This window comes from Vespa mandarinia, chromosome 8 (assembly GCF_050613455.1).
Source record: "Vespa mandarinia isolate Hongniang chromosome 8, ASM5061345v1, whole genome shotgun sequence".
Taxonomy (NCBI): Eukaryota; Metazoa; Arthropoda; class Insecta; order Hymenoptera; family Vespidae; genus Vespa; species Vespa mandarinia.
Window position 1 is genome coordinate 6,780,001 of NC_140817.1, and position 22,500 is coordinate 6,802,500.

The following is a 22,500-nucleotide window of genomic DNA, read 5'->3' on the forward strand; positions in this document are numbered from 1 at the left end:
TAGGCAAAAGGAGGCGGTGGCGGCTGCTACGTTCTGAATGCAGCCACGTTACTGTATGCAAAATAGTCGTTTACAGGTAAGCATCCTTACGGATGCACCTCGTGTACACGTATGTATGTATATACTTTTACATACTCCTCGTCTCCTCGTCTAAGTTGTTGCCGGTTACTGCCACGAGAGCTTCCACAAGAAAGGGTGAGCCTTAGGGCTAACAGCTATACGGTATACACGTTACGGGGCAGTTTTATTGGACGACACCGACACCGTACTCGCGAGGAATCGCGATTGCTTCCCTTTTGCCACGAGATGATCGCCGCCTTTACCAAAGGTACCGGCGAGCTTTCGTGGATTTCTATCGGTCGATCCAAGCCAGCTGCAACTGAGGAAAGGCGCGAAACCTTTGTCGATGAATGGAAAGAAAGATAGATAGATAGATAGAGAAAGAGAGAGAGAGAGAGAGAGAGAGAGAGAGAGAGAGAGATAGAGACTTGATTTTTTTCACCTGCGGATATGGAATGCGTCGATATTCGATCGACGAAGACTATCTAATTGGTTTCAGGTGCTACCGTGGGAGCGAACGAAATCGATGTCTACCAGAGGTTTAGTAACCAATTCTAGAATTTCCATTTTACCGACAAAACCGACTAAGCCTGTTAACTTTCTAGATTTCCTTTGTCTCCCTTTTCGATCTTAAACTTTACGAGGTAGTCGTTGTTAACTTTGATCGTCATGAAAATCTGTACAAAAATCCGATTAAAGATCGAAACCATGGATTTTATAAGACGGAGTTTTATTTCGTCGTATTCACAAAAGATGTCGAGCGGCTAAGAGGAAAGATAGTTGGAACGAAAGAATGCTTAGGTAGAGAAAGAGAGTCGAGCAACATCGACGAGGTCATCGTCAGAGTCATCGATCAAGTTCTCCAACTGAGGTCACCCTATGACCCCCGGGCCGGCAGCCGTTCGCCAGGCTCGGTCAGTCATCGATCTACGGATCCTTGCCGTAGATCACTCCTCTCGATACCTACCGCAACGAGCTTCGAGAGTGATGTCGGTACACATATGTATATAGGTGTCCGACCGTGTGTTCGTGTACACGCCACGAAAATCGCACGCGGTCATTATTTATGCGCTCGTAATCTGTCATAACCGGAGGTCCACTTATGCAACCTGACGATATCGTTACGGTCTAACGGAAACGCCTACCAGAGACCGCTCCCTTTCTGGCTTTCTCTCTCTCTCTCTCTCTCTCTCTCTTTCTCTCTCTCTCTCTTTCTCTCTCTCTCTCTCTTTATCTCTGCCTCTTCTTTCTTCTTCTATCTCTCTGTCTCTCTCAGAAGCGCGACGACAGTTATCAGCCCCCGAATCTATTCTGTGAAAAATGTCTTCTCTCTACTTCCAAGAGCTCCTCACTTTTGTTAAGGCTTTTTTAAAATCGATTTACTATTTTTTTCTTTCTTTCTTTCTTTCTTTCTTTCTTTTTTCTTTTTCTTTCTTTCTTTCTTTCTTTCTTTCTTTCTTTTTTCTTTTTCTTTCTTTCTTTCTTTCGTTGTTAAAAGTGCAGAAGACGATAATAACGTTTATTATGCAGTAAGTCCATTCTTCTTTCTTTATCTCTTTATAAATTACGAAAAAAGAAAAAAAGAGAAAAATAGATAGTCATGCGCTTAAATGTTAATCACCGAAAATGGTTACTTTGGGGTTCTTGATCTTGTAAAGTTAATCTTTTCGCGTCAAGCAACGATCTCGTAAAATTTCATCGGCCTTTTATAATCCTTATGACCAAATTGCGAAACGCTAATAAACGCTTCCTTTTCTCTCTCTCTCTCTCTCTCTCTCTCTCTCTCTCTCTTTGCGTACGTATATGTGTATATATCTCATGCATGCGAGAACATTGGGCACTTTTACGACATAGCCTTGTAAAGACATAAAAAATAAGGATACTCCAGGAAATGCGACCCCGTATCTCGGATGATCCTTTCAAATTCTCGCCGTCGATTACTTTACTGCCTCGTTTATCGCGCGCGCGCCAGACCGAAATAAAGTTTAAAGGCGCATAACGCACGAGAATTCTCTGTGCCGTGAATTCGCGCACATAAGCCCGATCGTATAATTGTTTAGGAAGACCTCGAGAATGCCGTCTTTACGTTTTTATTTAAAAATAAAAGAAAGAAAAATTTACTCTTTACTTTTTCTCTCTTGCTCCTCCCTCCTCTTCTCATGCTCACTCACTCACTCTCTCTCTCTCTCTCTCTCTCTCTCTCTCTCTCTCTCTCTTTCTCTCTCTCGAGGAAAAACGTCGAACTTAACACAAAATTTATTCTGTTCTATTCTTCGTCATATGACGAGAAAAATCTAATGGTCACCATAAATAAGAGAAATGATTATACTTTAAGAAATATCAAATATATCAAAAATATATCAAAAATCATATATCTTCGCTTTAGCAAAACCAAGAATTCTCGGTTTTTTTTTTTTTTTAATTTTTTATTTTAACTTACCGTGGGCTCTAAGAATTTGTGATGATGAGTCGTTGAAACGCTTTAAGCATCTTGAATTCCCGTGATCCTGTTCCGGCCACTCGACCTCGAACTCTTGAGGCAGATGTTAGTCTTTTGCTCTTTCTCCATGTAGTAGAGATGATAGCACTACAGTCCGCAGGATCTTTCACAATTATATGATATCGTTCTAACGTTGAATTTTTTCTTTTTTTTGCCCCCTTTCTCTCTGCCTCTCTCTCTCTCTCTCTCCCTCTCTTTTTCTTTCTCTTTTTTTTTTTTTTTGATAAAACTTTTTTAACTCACAATAGAAATTAAAATCGAACAAGACAAATCACGTTTTAAAAGATTTTTCTTAAGTTATACGCATACATATGTATGTACGTCTCTACCGATGAGAAATTAATACGCAAATGACATTCTATTTGATATAAACGGCGAAGATATTCTCGGGAATGTTTACAACGACGTTACTTCTACAGTATATGTTCTTTTTTTTCTTTTTTTTTTTTTTTTTTTTTTTTTCCATACACATACCTATAGTCGCCGTGGAAAGTATGTTGACGCTTCAAAAATAGGTATTTTGTCATAAAAAGCAATCTGTTTATATTATTGTTTTTTTTTTTTAAGTTCTAGTTCACGTACTATTTACTTACGTATTGTTTACTTTCATCACCTTATCATGTAATTTGAATCAGACTATTGTAAGAAGTAAACGTATAATTCTAAATTTATATAAGAAATTCATGCGGAAAGTAAGTTGATACATATCATTACAAATATTTTTACTTTTCTTTCCAAAAACAGATCGTTTTTCTTTATAACGTTACGATCGAAACGATCATTTGTATCAGTCAATAATTAATTGCTTTAATTGTAATTTGTACCTGTTAATACATCAAATCGTTTAAAACGCGTAACACGATGATTACATATGTACATTTATTCGTAGCAAAATGAAACATTTTTATTAAAAATTTTTATACACGTATAAAGCGTTTAAAAAAATAGAAACGATCTATAAATATATTTTTATATATTCGAAGAGAAAAAAATTTATTCGTAGCAAAAAGAAACATTTTTATTAAAAATTTTTATACACGTATAAAGTGTTTAAAAAAAGTAAAAACGATCTATAAATATATTTTTATATATTCGAAAAGAAAAAAAAAAAAAGAAAAAGAAATATCGAGAAAAAAGATAATAACCGCGAATACGAAATTATAGTTGATACATTATTGTATAAAAACTATAGAATAATATATTATAAATTTAAATGATATTTTTTACCTTGTTGATTATGCAATAATTAATAATAAACTTTCAGTGGTGTATATATATATATATATATATATATATATATATATATATATATATAAAACGAATAATAAAGAACCTGAGTAAGTTCACGAGAATATAGTTTCGATATTATAATTAATACATAGATATGTACATATATATTCGATGAAAAGTATATCCTGTTATAATTAAGTGTATAAGTATAAATAGATATGTATATTAGAAAAATAGTTTCAATGTACTAATCTCATTTGTAATATCTTTGTGAGAATTTATATCAAAAAGGGAACATACCGAAAAACTCGGCATCGATATTTTCGGCAAGAATACTGAGGGGAACATCAAGATCGGTAGGATAATGAGACGACGTCGGTTCGAGTTCGGTTAACATCGTCTTCGTCGTCCTCGAGGATCGTCGTGACCACGTTGGTGTCGTGGTCGTTCGTCGCAGTCGCTAACCACAGGGACCTGTAGGTCCTGCCAACGACTTTTTATACTGGATTTCCATATAGGGAAAGATCCGATGCGATACGATACGCCGACGAGTCGCGGATGTTGCAACGAAAGGGGAGCAATATATACATCTTTGCGTCGTCGGTAGAGACAGAGTAGAAAGACAGAGAAAGAGAAGGAGAAAGAGAGAAAGAGAGAAAGAGAGAGAGAGAGAGAGAGAGAGAGAGAGAGAGAGAGTTCCACCTTTTCGCATACGAAAAGGGATACCGCTTTGAGAATCTGGAAGGACTGATCCCTCCGAACATTTTTTGCAACGTACGACAACAACGACGACGACGACGACGACGACGACGACGACGACGACGACGACGACGACGACGACGACGACGAACGACGACGAACGACGACGAACGACGACGATCGATCTGAAGTTTACGCTATCGTTTCTTCTTTCGTTCTGGCCCTTCGAAGAACGCGAGAAATCAATGTATCGACGTAGATTCCCTCCATGGTCGTCCTATTTCGAGATTGATCGATAATATAAAGGAAATCGAAGTTAGAACATAGATATATTCCAGTTTCTTCTTATTCATCGTCATTATCTTCGAGTTTCATGAGGCAGCATCGATCATATCTATAGAAAACTATTGTCTTCCTAATGAATCGTGTCGTTCCTAGCGCTAGATCGTACGTCATAACTTCCTTTATCTTTCTCTTTATCTCTCTTTCTTTCTTTCTTTCTTTCTCTCTATCTCTCTCTCTCTCTCTCTCTCTCTCCTTTTCTTTTTTTTTCTCTATAACATAATCGCTCGGGTTTCTCGATGAAGAGTATTAATAATGTAAGAAGGCACAGGTCGATCGTCGATCGGCCGTCGAGCGGACCGCTCGATTAATTTATTATTCGACGTACTTACCTGGCTCGCGTTATACATATAAATACGCACACATAAATACATATATACATACATATATACATACATACATATATATATATATATATATATATATATACATACATATATGCATACACGATAGACGTTTCACGTAGAGTCGGGAGATCTCGCGAAGACGCCATTGGACCAGCTGTCTTCATATTTCAGCGTACCGCCGGCGCGGCATTAAAAGCGTGCATTAACCCGCTCTCTCCGCGAGAAACATTCGTTCCCTTGACTGTTGCCTTTCCAAGTGTTGGTGGGTAACGCGATATTAATAGGACACGTTCGGTAGCCCAACAACTACGACGACTACAACGACGACAACGACGATGTCGAACGAGAAACGATTTAAACATTCCGTTGTAACTACCGGCTGGTTTCTAAGAAGAAAGAAGGTGATGATGTTGGTGGTGTTAGTGATGTTGGTGATAGTAGTAGTAATGTAGGGTGGGGGAAGGGGGGGGAGGAGGGAATAAGTAAAAAGTGAAAAAGAAGGATTATTTTCCTTTGGTCTTTACCTAGAGATATGTTTGTAAACGTGTGTATTGGTATATAGTACGTAAGTACGTAACTACGTATATAAAAGCAGCGCGTGCTAGAAATTACAGCGTCCACCACCGATGACTAATGGGAAATTCACGCAGCCGTTAATGTACCGTATCGTTATCACCTTACAGAGCCGACTAAAGTCACCGAGGATATCCGGCTGCGATTTACCGGCTTGTGCGCTGCCGCCTGGCCGTTCTTTCGATCGGCGGAAGGGACAAGAACTAAGAAGAAAGAGAGACAGAGAAGTGGGAGTGAGTAAAAGAGTGAGTGAGTGAGTAAGTGAGTGGGAGGGAGGGAAGAAGGAAAAGGGAGAATGAAAAGGAAAATTCGCCATTTACGAAATGAATAAATTTTAAAAAGTTAAATTTTTAAAGTTAACGACTATCTTGTGGATGTTTTATTTTTAACGAGATGCACAAATTCCAAAGATTTTTCTTTCTTCTTCTTGTTCTTTTTTTTTTTTTTTTTTTTTTTTTTTTTGAAAAAATAAGAAACAAATTTTAAACAAAGAAACGTAGACATTTTTTACAAAAAACAAAAAAAAAAAAAAAAAGAAAGGAAACAGAAAAAGAAACAGAAAAAAAAGTAAAAAAAAAAAAAAAAAGTTGTAATCGCGACGTCCTTGTAAAGTCGTAAAACAATCTCGAGTTGGAATTTATTAGCGATTATTACAAAAGTCGTTAACGAAAAGAGTGCTCGTGATCCGGCTGATGGCGCTCAGGAATCTGGAAGGAACTGTTATGCAGTGATTGTACGGTACGGTAACGAAAGGAAGAAAGGGGTAAAAAAAAAAAGAAAAAAGAAGAAAATAAAGGGGAAGAAAAAAAAAGAAAAAAGTGGAGAAAGAAATAAAAAAGGAACAAAAAAAAAATATTAAAAAAGAACAAATAAAGATAGGAATCCGCAACGGGCTACCGATCACGTATCAATTAAATTCCGTGTAGCAATATGCAAGCAATCACGTTTCCGCGTGTTCTCGTATATAAGATCGGTGATTTGAATTGTTTGTGATCACGCGCGAGTTTCTCGTCCACAACTGGCTGTTATATGAGATACAAAAATATATATCACGATCATTCGTGTCACGCTGTCGTCTTATCTCACTTTTCTTTTTTTTTTTCTCTTTTTTTTTTTCTTTTTCTTTTTTTTTTTTGTTTTCTCCTATCGTCGAATAACCCAAAAGAACACATGCGTAGAAATTGGACGACGTTAGCAAGCATGCAAGCAAGCAAGCAAAGTGAGTACGTCCTTTGACGTTATGCTTCGTCGAGTCTTGATTATTTTCGTTGATACGATAAATATAAATCGAAAGGCAAAGCAAAATATAATTTAAGATGAAGTTTCCACTTTTCCAGAAGTAATCGGAGTCGAGAGATCGATAAGAAGAAAGTCGTCGATTATCGTCCATATACAATCTACGATATATTTTTGGAAAGGATCATCGGCGTTTCGTACTTAACACAACTTTACGTTTTTCAGAGCGTGTCATCGGGCGGTGATAGGCGAGCGTTGTGCTTCAACGTTTTCACCGTGTTCGATTTATTACATCCGGTTTATGCGCGATCCAGCTCCAGGGAACACCTGCGTATAAGCTCTAACCAAGCGTGTATCTATATGATAGCATATGTGTGTGTATATATATATATATATATATATATATATATATATATATGCTTACATACGTTCATGAAGCTATAAGATCCTTTTCGATGTTTTACTCTGGTTGACAAATAATTCAAATCTGACTCAGAAAAATAAGATTTTTCAAGTAAATAAGTAAGTAAGTAAATAGCTTTTAAAAAACTTGACGAAGGTCTACATAGATTATAAAGAATATTTGTTAATAAAATTCGAATTATTGCGAATGATCGAACAATTAAAAAAATCAGCTTTGTTCTTTGACACGCATGGCTCGTGAGAGAAAGAGATTACGGTGTCAATTTCAGAGCACGTACCACCTGCCGAGGCTGACTTTCCTTTCCTGATTCGACCTTGGATAGAAGGTAAGACAAGCGCCCCGTTTATACTCTTACAACTGTGTGCCTTTCGATAAGCATTCGATCGATCGTACGATCGCGAGAAAAATAGAAAGACCAAAGGGGACCAAACACTAGCGATGTTTCTCTCTCTCTCTCTCTCTCTCTCTCTCTCTCTCTCTCTCTCTCTCTTTCTATATCATCATCCGTCGAACGATTGTGAGAGGTTCTTTCTCTCTTAACAGACCTCATCGAGTTCTAACGAGCGGGATATTTTATTCATGAAGAATTATTTATCCGCTTTCCAAGATTCCGAGTATGCGATGATCGACGTTCGATCGGTGTTTTGTCATTTTATCCATATCGTACGTTTGTATCTCTACACTGTTCGAAGGTATTTAAGTGCTCGTTAAAGAATGAAAAATGATCGTAGTAAGAGGGAACGATGGTAGAAGAGACGATCCACGATCGAATAAAGTCGTACGATAAACCTTACTTTTTATTACGAGCATATTCGCGCATCCCCGCGTTACGGCGCATAATCTTCCAAAGAGTATTACCTTCAAAAAGATAAGAACAAAATATTTCGGATAAAAGAGTCCGACGTGATTTGAGCTATACTATACGTAAAGTATATATATATATATACATACATACATTGTATGTCGTTGTTTCAAGTCGATTCCTCGTTAAACGTTTCTCGTCACGTTATTTCAAATATTTATTTTTCTACCTTTTTCTTCAAATGACTTTATATCGTCGCGTTACGAAACATAAACGATCGACAAAAATAATGAACGAACATAGAACGTTATTATATATATATATATATATATATACATATATATATATATATACATATATATATATATATACATATATATATATATATTCTCTCGATAAGCTATAATATTTATATATGTATATAATTGAATATTTCCAAATATTACGTCATCCAAAGGATCACGTAACGCATCACGATTTCCCGTGAATTGTTTCTCAAGGAATAATATTAAGGACATTAAAAAAGATGATTGGACGACAAATTTTTTTGAAAAGTTAAACGTTTTATTAAATAAATACGATATTCTAATATCGTAATGTTCCAATAATAATCATAACGTAAAAATAAGAACGAAACTTTAAGAAAAAAAAAAAAAAAAAAAAAAAAAAGAAAGAAAGAAAGAAAGAAAAAAAAAAGAGAAAGAGTGAAACGAAACGAAAGTGTGTACTCATGTGCCAGCGTGCGCGCATCTCTCTCTCTCTCTCTCTCTCTCTCTCTGTGTGTGTGTGTGTGTGTGTGTGTGTACGTGGAAAAAGCCATGGGACTGTTTACGGCGTGTCGCGAATGAAAGTCGGCGGTCATAAAGTCGAGTGCGGATGGTGATCGTAAATATTTGGACGATAGAGGTCCCGATAGGGTGACCCCGAAGACTGCGTACTCACGGCGATTCGCACAACCACACCCGCTGTCTGTATGAGCGTATAACCGGGATCTCGAATTAATCCGCAGAGGAGAGGTTAGCTGCCGGTGATGCACCGGTAACTTGACCGAAGCTTCATCGAAAAGGATAGAAGGAGATGGAGAAACGACTATAGTAGGTATTACCTGTAGCTTCTGTATCTCTTTCTTTCTCTTTCTCTCTCTCTCTCTTTCTCTCTCTTTCTCTCTCCATCTATTTCTATCTCGTTTCTTCTCATCGAGAGCAAGGTTCGTTCGTTCAAGAATAAAGAATCAAAGAGAAGATAGAAACGCGAAGATTAGTAGGAAGAGAGAACGAAATTGATTTCCGTCCGGGATAAAGAAGTTAAGCAAAAGAAAATCGAAGATACGTTTGAACTACGAGAGAGACGAGACAGAGAGAGAGAGAGAGAGAGAGGGAGAGAGGAGGGGAGGGAAGGGAAAGAGATGTGAAAGAAGGATACACAAGGTGGTCGAAGAGAAAGGCGTGGTAAGTAAGTGAATTCTTTCATGCATCCTGTCTGCGGTTGACGAAAACTTATCGATGCACGACATTTCGGGGAAGCTCGCAATAAAACGATAATTTCTTTTTTCGATTTACTAATATTCTGCGGTTAACCGAATTTTAATTTGGTAAAAATCATCAAATTCGTATTCATACTTGTTCTCGATGAGAACTATTTCGTTTTACTATAATTAATCGTTTTAATATTATGTAATCTATACGATATTGAAAGAGTATATTTTGATTAAATGAGATTCGATCTAATCGATGAAATTCGACACGAAAAGTATACTTCTTTCCGTCGTCTTCTTTACTGTATTTTATTGATAGGTAGTAAATAAGTAAGTAAGTGAGCGAGTGAGTGAGTACTTATTTACTGACTGTTTAGAATAATAATATAGGTTGTAGCTTAGTAAGTAAGTACGTAGCCCTCGTGAAATTCCAGAACTTCGAAAGGTCTATTTCATTTAATAGCCCGATTTGATCTATGATATAATTCGAAACGAAAAGTGTTCTCCGTCGTTTTTTTTCTTTTTTTTTTTTACTTTAAATTACGGATAGATGGTAAATATAAGTAAGTAAGTAAGTAAGTAAGTGAGTGAGTACTCATTTACTCCTTTTTTATAATAATAATACAAATTGTAGCTTAGTAAATAAGTACATAATATAATATTCCAGAGTTTCGTAAACTCTATTTTATTAGATAACTTGATTTGATCTATCGATAAAATTCAATACGAAAATTATCCTTCTTTCCATCGTCTTGTTTATTCTAATTTACTAACCGACAGTAAGTAAGTATGTAAGTAAGAAAATAAGTAAATAAGTAAGTAAGTAAGTACGTGGGTCTCCATGAAATTCCAAAGCTTCGAAAGCTCTTCTAAGATCGGACCCGGTCGCGACGACGACGACGACTCCCTCGGAGAGCGTACGGCCGCTAAATGAAGATTTATAGGAGGGTCGCCGTTCGCACGCCACGCCACTCACAGAAAGGACTCCGTAACACGCAGCAAGAGCAATATATACACACACACACACACACAGAGAGAGAGAGAGAGAGAGAGAAAGAGAGAGAGAAAGAGAAAGAGAGAGCATCGTAATTCAAACGATCCCGAACCTGAAATAGAGGAGTGTCTCCGGCGATTTCTTCGTCCGAGTATAGTACACTCCCTACGTTTATCTCACTCATTTCCACTATTCCTTTTATTATCCAACGAACGAGTAAACGCATTGATTATGTCCAGATGTCCTTAGAGAGAAAGCGATTATTTCCGAGTGTATGCACGGAAGTGAACAATTACGAGATACCACGTTCTTCCTCTTCTTCTTCTTCTTCTTCTTCTTCTTCTTCTTCTTTTTCTTTTTCTTCTTTTTCTTCTTTTTCTTCTTTCATTTCGAGTATCGAAATAATCGATCGTATTTAATTTAATTCGAACAAAATCTCTTACAGAAATTTCAAATCTCTCTCTCTCTCTCTTTCTCGAGGGAAAATTTTTTCTTCCTTTCATTAGATATATTTATCTGTTGTTAATATAATAATAGAGTATCGTTAACGCGTATAATAGAATATTCGTTAGATATACATACTTATATTTATCCGTTGTCAATCTCGTAGTTTAACGAGGAAATAAAAATGATTATTATCTTATTTATTCATGTTATGTTAGTTAAAGAGAACGTAATAAGATTTATAGTGTGTAACACGGTAATAGATTTTGCAGTTTAATATAGGAGTACGAACGAATCCATTTGAACGAGTTATTCAAAATTAATTCCATTGGAGGCTAATATGACTATTGCATCTGTATATCGAGAACTAGCTTTCCAAGGCCACCCCCGACATTTTCTTCTTCAATATATAGCCGAAGGCTAGATTATCGCATAAGCGTTACGACCTTATGTATCTATGTATGTATGTATATATTCATCATCGGGTAATTATCGCTGATTAACGACTTTGCATGCGTTATCTTCGTCCACGTAGATATTTCGACTTGATTTTGACTCGAACAGAGATAATAGATATAGATTAGAATAACATTGAAGATAATTTTCTCTTCACTTGGTACACCGATCTCTCGAGTAAAATAAAAATCGTTTTCTCTCTCTTTCTCTCTCTCTCTCTCTCTCTCGCTCTATCTCTCTCTCTCTCTCTTTTTCTCTCGTTCTTGTTACCTTCTTTGAGCGTTAAAAAAGAAAAAAAAGAACCGGTAATACGGCTTACCGAGAAGAAAGATATTTTTGCTCGATCTGACTCATTTAGAACGTATTAAAACGTCATTTTCGTGATTCTTACTCAATAATATTTACGTCAGCCAGCATTAAGTTATTCCAGGTAAATATTTCACCTGATATCATCTGACATCGTACCATCAACAATATACACGCCTATAATTTCTAAATTAAAAAAAGAAAAAAAAAAAAAAGAAAAGAATGAAAAACGATATAAAAAGAATGGATTTCATCTTTTCATCTTTTCATCTACGTTTAAACAAGTTTTACTTTTAAACAAGATTTTTTTTATGGCTACTCGTCACCCTCCGATTTTATAATTGCTTACGTCAACAATCGATACAGGTATAATTCTTGAACGATTTTGATGAACAAGATTTCATTTTGAGGATGAAGTTTCGAGCAAGGACGTGGCTTTTTCGAAATATTGAAGAAGATTTGTTTTCTTTGATAAACAAAACGTGTCGAAAAATAATGTTCTTTCGATAATAGCTCGTACATAGGAATAAAGCTTTATAAAAAAAAAATCGAGAAAGCCATGTTCTCGCTCAAATCTTCATCTTTAAAATCAGACTTTGTTCATCATAATGTTTTCGATATTTTTCGTGAAAAAAAAAAAAGAAAAAAGAAAAATATTTCGTATAGTAACGATCCTGTAACTTCGTGACAAAAGAAAAAAATCACCTACCCTCATTAATGATTTTTATAAAAATGCTAGAGTGGTGTATGGTTTGTTTCCATGAAATAGCCAATTACTTCCTTGTTTGGCATACGTAAACCAATGCTTAGATTTTCTAATCAATTTCAAACGCAAGGAAACGCGTTTCGCTATATTCATACGAAGAGGCGACGGTAACTTATTAAGTAATTTTAATAAACTTTCGATTGAATGAATTTATGGCAAAAATAAGAAAAGTAAAGGATCGATCGTTTATGGTAATAAGTCTTAGGAATAATTTTCATAATTATTTAAACAATGTTTAATTTGCACAAAGTATAATAAACTAATATTTAAGCAATCGTATATTCGGTTTAATGTTGCAGAACTCGTAACACACGTTAAATATGAAATAATTTAAATTTAATATCTTACTAAATGTAATAATATTTAAACAATAACACATTAATTTAAATATACCATTACTCGAAATACGTATTTAATATAAAATAGAATTAAATTTAATAATCAGAATAGAGTTAAAATTTGAATGTGCGGATATTAATTTGTTTACTTAAACAAAAATAAACTTTAATTAATTATCAAAACAATTTTCTTTTGCATTCCGTCGAATAAACATCGTAGCTCTCTCTTTTTAAACGTGACAACTAAAAAATTAATACCTTTGATAATTTTACGTTTATTTAAACAATATAAAAGTACGCAAAGTTAAACAAACTAATATTTAAACAATAGTAAATTCGGTTATACGTTATACGACTCGAAACACGTGTTTAATATAAAATAATTTTAATCCATTATATCTTTGATTTAAATTTTGAACTGACGATTGTTGACTACGTGAAATGTCAACAAAAACAAATCTTTGACTAACCTTCAAGATTATTGGATCAGTTTTATTTTGTACGCCGACGAATAAACATCAAAGCTCTCTCAGGATGTCTTTGGCTTCGAGTATCAACTATATTTTCATATTACATATTTCTTCAATAATTTATACAGTTACTTGTCATAACAGTGATATTAATACTTTTGTTTTTATTTTTCTGCTTTAGAATTTCATTGCAATTGCGCGCAAAGCAATGATGTAATCGAGTGTATTTCTATCTTTAAAAAAAAAATATTGCGAAGTGGAAACAGTGTTTGTTCATTCGCGTTTCGCGATTTAAACAGCTAGTGTTGTTTTATCGACTGCGTGCAATGCCGTCGTTAAAGTCACTGTTTGTTCGTAAAGTGTTTTGCTCTTTTAATAGTCGAACAGGGTATATTTATAAAAAAAAAAAAAAAAAAAAAGAAAACAGTAAATTTCCGCGAAGTAAATTCAATGACTGTCAGTTAATAAATAACTACCACGAATTAGAATCAGTGCATCACTGAAGAGGATCTCATCCAACTTCGATATCTACTTTTCTCATTTTCAACCAATTACGTATCATTTACCCTCAATTTCGACCTAAATCGCGGACAAGTGTTTTGGAACCATTGCAGAACTTCTTAAGTAGTAAGTAATTTTTAATTTTTAAGTACCTCCGATCATTCAATTATGATCGAGAACAAAAAATCCAAATCGGTACGAGTGATTGGTTGCAATTAATTAATAAAAAGAGCATCGAGTGATCACGAGTAAATTTCTTCGAAGATTTACTCGTTTCTTATTTTTTGATTTATTTATTAAATCTGAATAGGATCTTCTTGTTCCATCTGCATTTTTAATTATTTTCAATTTGATTTCGATTAATTTATAATAATTAAAACGATATGTAATCTTTTTCATGAAGTATAATAAACTAATATTTAAACAATAATACATTAATTTAAATTATTACACTATTGCTCGAAACACGTCTTTCAATACATTTTTAAATATTCTTTTCTTTTCGCTAAAATAGTAAATAATCGGTATCAAAGAGTTTTAATGAATAACGAAGATGAAAATATTCGCAATTGATAGTCTCTGAATTACAAGCAAAATTGTGCATGATTTTCTATTAATAATAAAAATACTAGCTCGTAGAAAAAAATATCCAAGAGTTTGCTTTATATTTTTAAATAACTATTAATTAAATATTTAATCAATTTTAATTGATAAAAGAAAAATCTCAATGGAGTCATTGCTTTTGAAAGAGAAAAGACAAGTAGAGTCATTACTAAAAAACAAAAAAATTTGTAGAGTCATAATCCATAGGCCTAGATAATAAGTTGATTAATTTTTAGCTTAGGATTTGTAACAATTAATAATACTAATTCCAATTTCTCTTTGCGAAAAGTTATTTCTTGAAAAAGTAATAATCAGTTTCTATTAAAAAAGATTTAGGTTTATACTTTGGAGATATATTAAAATTGTGTTAGGATTTTCTTCCATATCTTAAAATTTGGAATGAAATTCTATTGTTACACTTTTTCAGCGATAATCGATTAGGTTAAGGCACGAAACAAAGAAGAGACTATATGCTATAAAGGACCCCATAAATTGTGACTCAAGAGGGCAACTATAAGCTATTAAGTTATTTTCGAAAATTCACTAGAAACTTTCCAGAAAGACTCTTACTCATAGTTTAATTTTACCACATTGTCACTTACAATACTTTTATGGTGATGGGTGTAAGAGTATAGATTTGAAAAACTTAAACGATATAATATTCCATCTCCGGTTCCACATTGCCATGCGTACGCAAATAGAATTATTTCATACTTTATGAATTTTTATTATTAAAATCGAGACATAAATTTTACATTATTTTCTTTCCTAAAGTTCAATTAAATTAATAATTTTATTTTAATAAAATCAAATTTTACGTTAAAGTCGAACGATAAATATTGCATTTTTTCTCTTTTCTAAAGTTCAATTAAATTTATGATATTATTTTAATAATATCGAATTCTATATTAAAATCATAGCTATGAAATGCATAAGATATGACAATTGGGGAGACCACTGAAAGTGCATTGAACTAATGTGCACAGGAAGCTAAAACGACCACACAAGGAAGTGTGTCGAGATCCCACTTTGCTTGCTTACGCGATTAAGATTATTTGATATTTTGCATTTTTATTATTAAAGTCGAATTTCATACATATTTCACTTTTTCTATTTCTTAAAGTTAAACTAAATTCATACTTTTATCTTTCATAAGTAATATATATATATATATATATATATATATATATATATAGAGAGAGAGAGAGAGAGAGAGAGAGAGAGAGAGATCGGAAAGGAATAATTAATAAATAAAATTATTTTACTAACATTCAAACAATATATGAAAAATATGAATAATGATTAATTAATATTTAAATAATAAGACATTATTAGCAACATTATAAAGATCATATACATTGTATATCATATATTATCGATTAATACATGTACTATCGATTTAAAATTGATTGTTGAATACACATCAATTTAGTTTTTTCTAAAAGAGGCCATAAATGAGTTTCCAGATACAACCTCCAGATGGTGAGATCTGAATAAATGCGATACTTGCGATATATCAAAATCTTATGATTCCAACTAAACATCAAAAATCCTTATATTTTTACATTGCTAATCATACTTTAATAGATAAAAATGGATGATTGGATATACTATAATAAAATTTAAAAAATAATTTCTTAAAGAAACGCACAGAACATTTTTCTATCCCACTTAAGCTCGTCATTTTTCCTATTTAATTTTATCTACTCTTATTAATTATTATTTATAAGTGTTGGATGATACCCATAAATGGGGGCCTTAGGGGGGTCTCATTCTTTCAGTAGGATATATCGAACTTAACTTTATTCGATTTTTACTCTGATTTTGCTTGGTGGAACGATGTTTGAAATGTCCACCTCTCCTTTTGAGTTCCATCCTTCTCGCACACATGGGCGTTCCGGTTTTATTTTATTTTTTTTTTTTATTCTCTTCTTCTCTTCATTTTCTTCTCTTTCTCTACTAACCTTCTCTACCAATTTTCTTCCTCTTTCATCCCTTTCTTTCGTCTTTTTCTAACTAACCTTCTTCTGTTCCCTACTAAATTTCTTCTCTCGCTATTCTTTTCTGTCTCCTCATTCTCCTCTTCTTTTCAGACTACATCATCGAGAGAAAGACCACCGAGGGAAGAACCATGTGGTGGAACTCTTAGGAGGAGTCCTTAAATGTAGGCCCTTGGGAGGGGCCTTGGGCGGGTCTCCTTCTTTCAGTAAAGAAAAATCGAGCTCGATTTTGGTACTCTGGTTTTATTTGAGTAAAGCGATATTCGATATGTTCACTTCTCATACTGAATTCTATCGTTTTCATGTGCGCAAATGTTCTGTTCATTTTTAATATTTTTCTGTTCCAGGCTAGAATCATCGCTGGACGAATCTTCTTCCCTACAAATTTTCTTTTTCTTTCTCGACTTCTTTCGCTTTGCTCTAACATTCTTCTCTTTCCTACTGAATCTTTTCTCTCAATATTTTTTTCTATCTTCTCTTTCCCCTCATCTTTTCAGGGTAGATCATCGAGTAAAGAATCTTGGGGTGAGACTCTTAGATGTGGGTCCTTGGAATAGGATCTTGAACGGGTCTCCTTCTTTCAGTAGAAAAAAATCGAGCTCGATTTTCGTACTCTAATGTTGCGATTATCCTATTATACGTAAACGGGGACTGAACTTCTTCCAAAAAATGTTGAGAATCAGAATTTTCGGTTATCTCATATCACCTGAGGAACGCAGATTTTAAAGTTATAGTCATTGTTATACTAATACTCAAACAAAGTTATAGACATTGTTATACTAATACTGTTATACTTATACATAACTACTGTTATACTACTACACCTTTGTAGACGCGATTAAAGGTCTATGACTTCGTCTTATTTGCTTGAAAATTTGATTAGATTAAACCGAAAACGTGGATTTTATAATAGAGTCATTATTAGCTTATGAGTCTCCAAATGCACCAACCTCCACGTGGTGAGACGTGAATCGGTATTATTTGCTATCTACAGTCCTAATCTGGATCTGATGCAAGTACTACCGGGTGAATGGCTACATATTTTAATGTACTTTCAAAATTTCTTTAATCTAATTCTGATTGAATATTGAAGTACTAACACTTTACATTGCTAATAATACTTCCACTTCCAAGATTGAATATTGCAGAATTCTATGGGCTAATATTAAATATGTACATTTATGATTAAAATTAAAATTTTGTCGATTATATATAAAATAATAATTATAAAATAATAATTAGCAAATATATACTTATATAGTATATATTATTTTAATAGAAATCAAAACATTAGTTTGTTTTCACATTATCTATGAAGTAAAACTCAGTACTATATTCTTTCATGCTTTTTCTTGTAAGAATAGTTCTCTTTATATTATATTATTATTATTACTATAATAATGATATATAACATAACAATATATAATATAATAAATAATATAATAATAAGAATAATGACAAGAAAAAAAAGAAGAAGAACTAGTAGAAAAAGAAATACGTTTATACTTATATTATATAAAATATAATATTTTATATATAAATATTCACTGATTTTCGTATCAATTATATTTATTATCCTTTATATATTCATTATCGTAAAATAAATGCGTACGTGTGTTGCATCGTATTTATCGCGATTTACTACGATAGATATGCCTACCATTAAAGAAGGATATAAATGTGAGATAATAAAAAGCATGATTTCACAGTCTACTAGCACTATCTATTCTAACCAAAACTAATCTAATCATTATGTTATATGCAAGAGTGGTGTAAGTAATTCAAGCTTATAAACTGATATGATAATGCACGACATTGTGAGAGTATTGTAGTTCATATTTTGTCTATCATACTTATCGCTGAAATCACACACGGTTCGAGCGAAAAATGATGAACTGTCTTAACCTTTTGAGATATCAATTGAATTATCTTCGAAATAGTTTTTTTTAGGAAGGAGAATCTTATGATGAATCTGTTGCATCTTGTAAAGTAATTCACAAAGGAACCCATTACTATTTGTTCTCTTTATCTTTCGTAATAGCCTTAACCTAACGAGACTCCTACTTCGTTTTTTTTTTTATTTTTTTATTTTTTTATATATTTTTTATTTTTTATTTTTTATACTTTCTACTTTTTATTTTCTTATTTAAAACTGCTCGTTGTTCTTCGAGACTTCTACCCAAGGTTTTTCTTCTTTTCTTTCTTTTCATCGTTCTCTTCCACCTTTCTTCTCTTCTCAAAACTTGCAGTAAAAAACTGAGCGACGGCTCGTCGTCGGTCGTTCGTTCGTTCGTTCGTTCGTTCGTTCGTTCGTTTACGGTCATTTCGCTCGAGTACTGACGAGACATCGTGCATCGTTCTCATTCTCTTTCTTTTTCTTCTTCTTCGAGATAGAAAGAAATTAGGTCTGCTATGTAGCGAACAGAGTAGAGATCCTCCAGGCTGATCGATCATCGTTGGTGACAAGAGGCGAACTGGATTCACCGAAAGTCATTCTTTTACAGTCTACACGTTCAAATGATGATCTCCTTTGCTGGTGTGAATTAACAACCTCTACTCTCGCGTACACGCCGGTGTATCTCTTTAATCGTAATTATCGTCTACAGGCGAACGACCAACCGGTAATAAATCATTGTTTCGATGAAAAGTCGACTTGTTTCGTTAGCGTTCTTGTCGAAGGACGGTGACTATGAGAAGATTTTTATTAAAACGATAGGAAAAAAGAAAATGAAAGAAAAAAGAGAAAAAGAAAAAAAGAAAAAAGAATACACAAGTAAATAAACAATCAAAAAGTAGATAAGGATAACGTTTTCGTTTAAAATTAAAAAACATGCAAAAATATATTTTTTTCTAGATACGTAAATGTATTTAAACTTAAAAGGTAACTATCATTTATTCTGTATCGTTTAAAAAAGTTTGTTTTCTTATAATTAAGAAGAAACATTTTATATTTTTTAGTGTCATTACGTACTCAAAATCGTATTAATGCTATCAAACAATTGTTAATTCTTCCTCCTTCTCTTTCTCTTTCTCTTTCTTTCTGTAACGTCATGTAACTTCGAAGTTGCACACTCGTATATCTATTTTATTTTTATCGTCACGAAGATATCATAGTTATTTCATATCTTGAAACTTAATAATTTATTAAGTATAGGTTATATTTAGTATAGTATAACAATATAAATATACTCATTACTTAAATATATTTGTTGTAAAGTATAATAATAATTAAATAATATAAAACGATAAGTTATCATAGATAATAAAGTTATAGAAGTTTCATGTTATATATAAAGTGAACGAAGAAAAAGAGTATAAATTAGAATCTTTAGTATTACAGAAAATCAGTTTTAAAATTTGAAATGCAATGTTAAATTTTTAATGTGAAAATTAATATATATATATATATATATATATATATATATATATATATATATATATATCTTTATCCAATGGATTTAGAAAAATATACGTCATATTCATTTTCGAAATAATCTTTTTCTTTGTCTTGTTTCCTTTTTTTAAATTGACAACTTATATTACTTCGACGAAATTTTCAGTTCGAGTAATATATTTACTTGAACTAAAAATTTTTATTGAACTTTTATTGAAGCATGAAAATTTAACGGTTAAACTTTGTGATTGTGTTACTGTACGCAATAAGTATAAATCAGAAAATGATTAGCAGTTTAAAACCAGTATTTTTCGATCTATCGGTCGATAATAAATTTTTAATTTTCTTAAAAATTTGATTTTTTATAAATATTTATAAATAATACAACACAACTCGCCCGGCTTTTCCTCTATTATACTGTTTTTGTTTTTTTTTTGACATATGCAATAAGAATCACAAATAAAATTGCGGTAAAGACGCACATAATTAATGACTTGCAGTTATTAAATCTTTGAGCAAAGTTAGAACAATACGGAACATATGTATGTATTAACTTAATTATATCGTTTTTTCATGAAATATGACTTATATTAATCATTTATTCGTCCAGGAAAAATATCATTTCATTTTAAGGATAAAAATTGAATAATAATGAATTAAACTTTTGAAAGCAGTATGTATTTTTCTTTGATTGTCATTATTCGTCGGGTTTTTTGTTATTCTTAGCGATGTAGTAACGCTTTGAAAGTAATGCCGTTATTATAGACATTTAAAAACAAAAGTGAGACGTTGATCAAACGATCAACGTCATCGAATCAGCAAAACAATACGAAAACGAACTATACAACACCACTGATCTTCTTATTGGATACGAACAATTACATACCAAAAATACAACACCTTACTTTAAGTACTTATTTTACTTACGTATAAATAGTAGTTATTGCCATTAATAAAGAAACTTATTCGTTTTGGAAAGGAACATTTATTTTTATATATATGTTACATTTCTATATGTATATACATATATATATATATATATATATATATATATATATATATATATATATATATAACATAGAAATATAAGAGATACAAGAAGTAATATGCCTTTTCTCGAATGGACGATGTAATTATTATAAAGACCGAGCGTATTACGTAAGGTAGATAATAACTTTTAACATTGAAAACCGTACAGCCATTTGGTAATAGGAATATATATTATCGAATGTAATCATACTTACAAAGGTAGTTAAAAGTATCAAATTGATTATTTGTAGTTTCTTTGTTCCTTTTATTAAGAGAAAGTTGCCTTATTAAAAGCAATAATTGATGTAAATGAAGGATAAAAACGAAAAATGTTTTTGTTCGATTAATATTTTTCGATAGAGAGAGTAATTATCTATCTATCTATCTATCTGTCTATCTGTCTATCTATTTATCTATCTATCTACTTATCTTTTTCTCTCTCTCTCTTTCTCTCTCTCTTTTACTATTTTTTTCCTACCAAATAACATTCTAAATGAGTCTCTAAAAAGAATAAATATATTTATAATTCAGCCATTTAAATTATCGTTCCTCGGAAGAATAATATCGAATAAAACTTTAATCTAAAGTAATAAAATTTGTAAGTTTGAATAATCAGAAAAATGTTAAATAGTCGTAATTATATGTTACTATGTACTAACATATACGATCGATGAACTAACTAGAATAATTATAACGCGATATATCGTGACACTTTTATGTAGTAACATATATTTATATGTATACATATATATATATATATATAAATATATATACACATGAATATATGCATATGTGTACATACTCGCAAGATAGATTTAATCTAAATCGCATTAAGATAGAAGATTGAAAAGAGAAAATATCGTTGGAGTGTTTTAAACAGCCAAGAGCTTTTTCTGATGATACGTAATGGTAGTTAAACGTGCGGTGGCTGCGCCACTCGTTTGGTAAAGAGCAATTCTGACATTACCACGAACACGTGGCACGTGGACCGTGTCGCTCGATCGACCGGCAAAAACCCTAAGTGCCTAAGCAACGCACCAGCTTTCAGTGGACATCTGAAAAAGACGAGAGGAGTAGCTGCCTCGCGGAGCATGAACGCGCTCTGCTTCTATATACGTGTCTTCTTCCACCAGAAACTATTATACCGGAAGCGAATGGAGATCCTGTACCGCTTTGTAAGTTATCTCTATGTTCGTGTGTATACGTGTTTATTCGTGCATGTCTTGAGCCCCGAGAGAAAGAAAGAAAGAAAGAGAGAGGGAGAGAGAGAGAGAGAACACGAGAGATTATAAGAGCGTTTCTCGTAATATTCTTCTCGAGAGAAAGAGGAATATTCTTTTTTTCCTCTTCTACGTCATCTGCACGGCAGACTACTACTACTACTACTACTACACTACTACTCGGGAGTGACTCTTTTAAAATTTTCTACCGGCCATCGTGATTATTAAATTCGTTCGCGTGACGAGCTCTCGTAAATGACCGGATATCCAGACTGTTCCTGACCTTATACCG

At 32.9% G+C, this 22,500-nt stretch overlaps 2 protein-coding genes across 5 annotated transcripts in view; one reads left to right on the plus strand and one right to left on the minus strand.

Moving 5' to 3' along the window:
- LOC118447645 (uncharacterized) overlaps positions 1–22,500 on the minus strand; it is a 134,895-nt gene that overhangs the window by 64,820 nt on the left and 47,575 nt on the right. Inside the window, exon 1 of one of the 4 annotated variants that reach the window (XR_014982446.1) lies at positions 2,501–2,943. The exons of the other annotated variants lie outside the window; for them this stretch is intronic. The gene's annotated coding sequence lies outside the window, so the exon portion shown is untranslated. Of the gene's footprint in view, positions 1–2,500; positions 2,944–22,500 lie in introns of those variants that run through there. 4 annotated transcript variants of the gene reach the window in all.
- Positions 13,561–22,500, plus strand: part of LOC118447629 (uncharacterized) — a 69,000-nt gene continuing 60,060 nt past the window's right edge. Inside the window, exon 1 of the mRNA XM_085658919.1 lies at positions 13,561–14,088. The gene's annotated coding sequence lies outside the window, so the exon portion shown is untranslated. The remainder of the gene's footprint in view (positions 14,089–22,500) is intronic.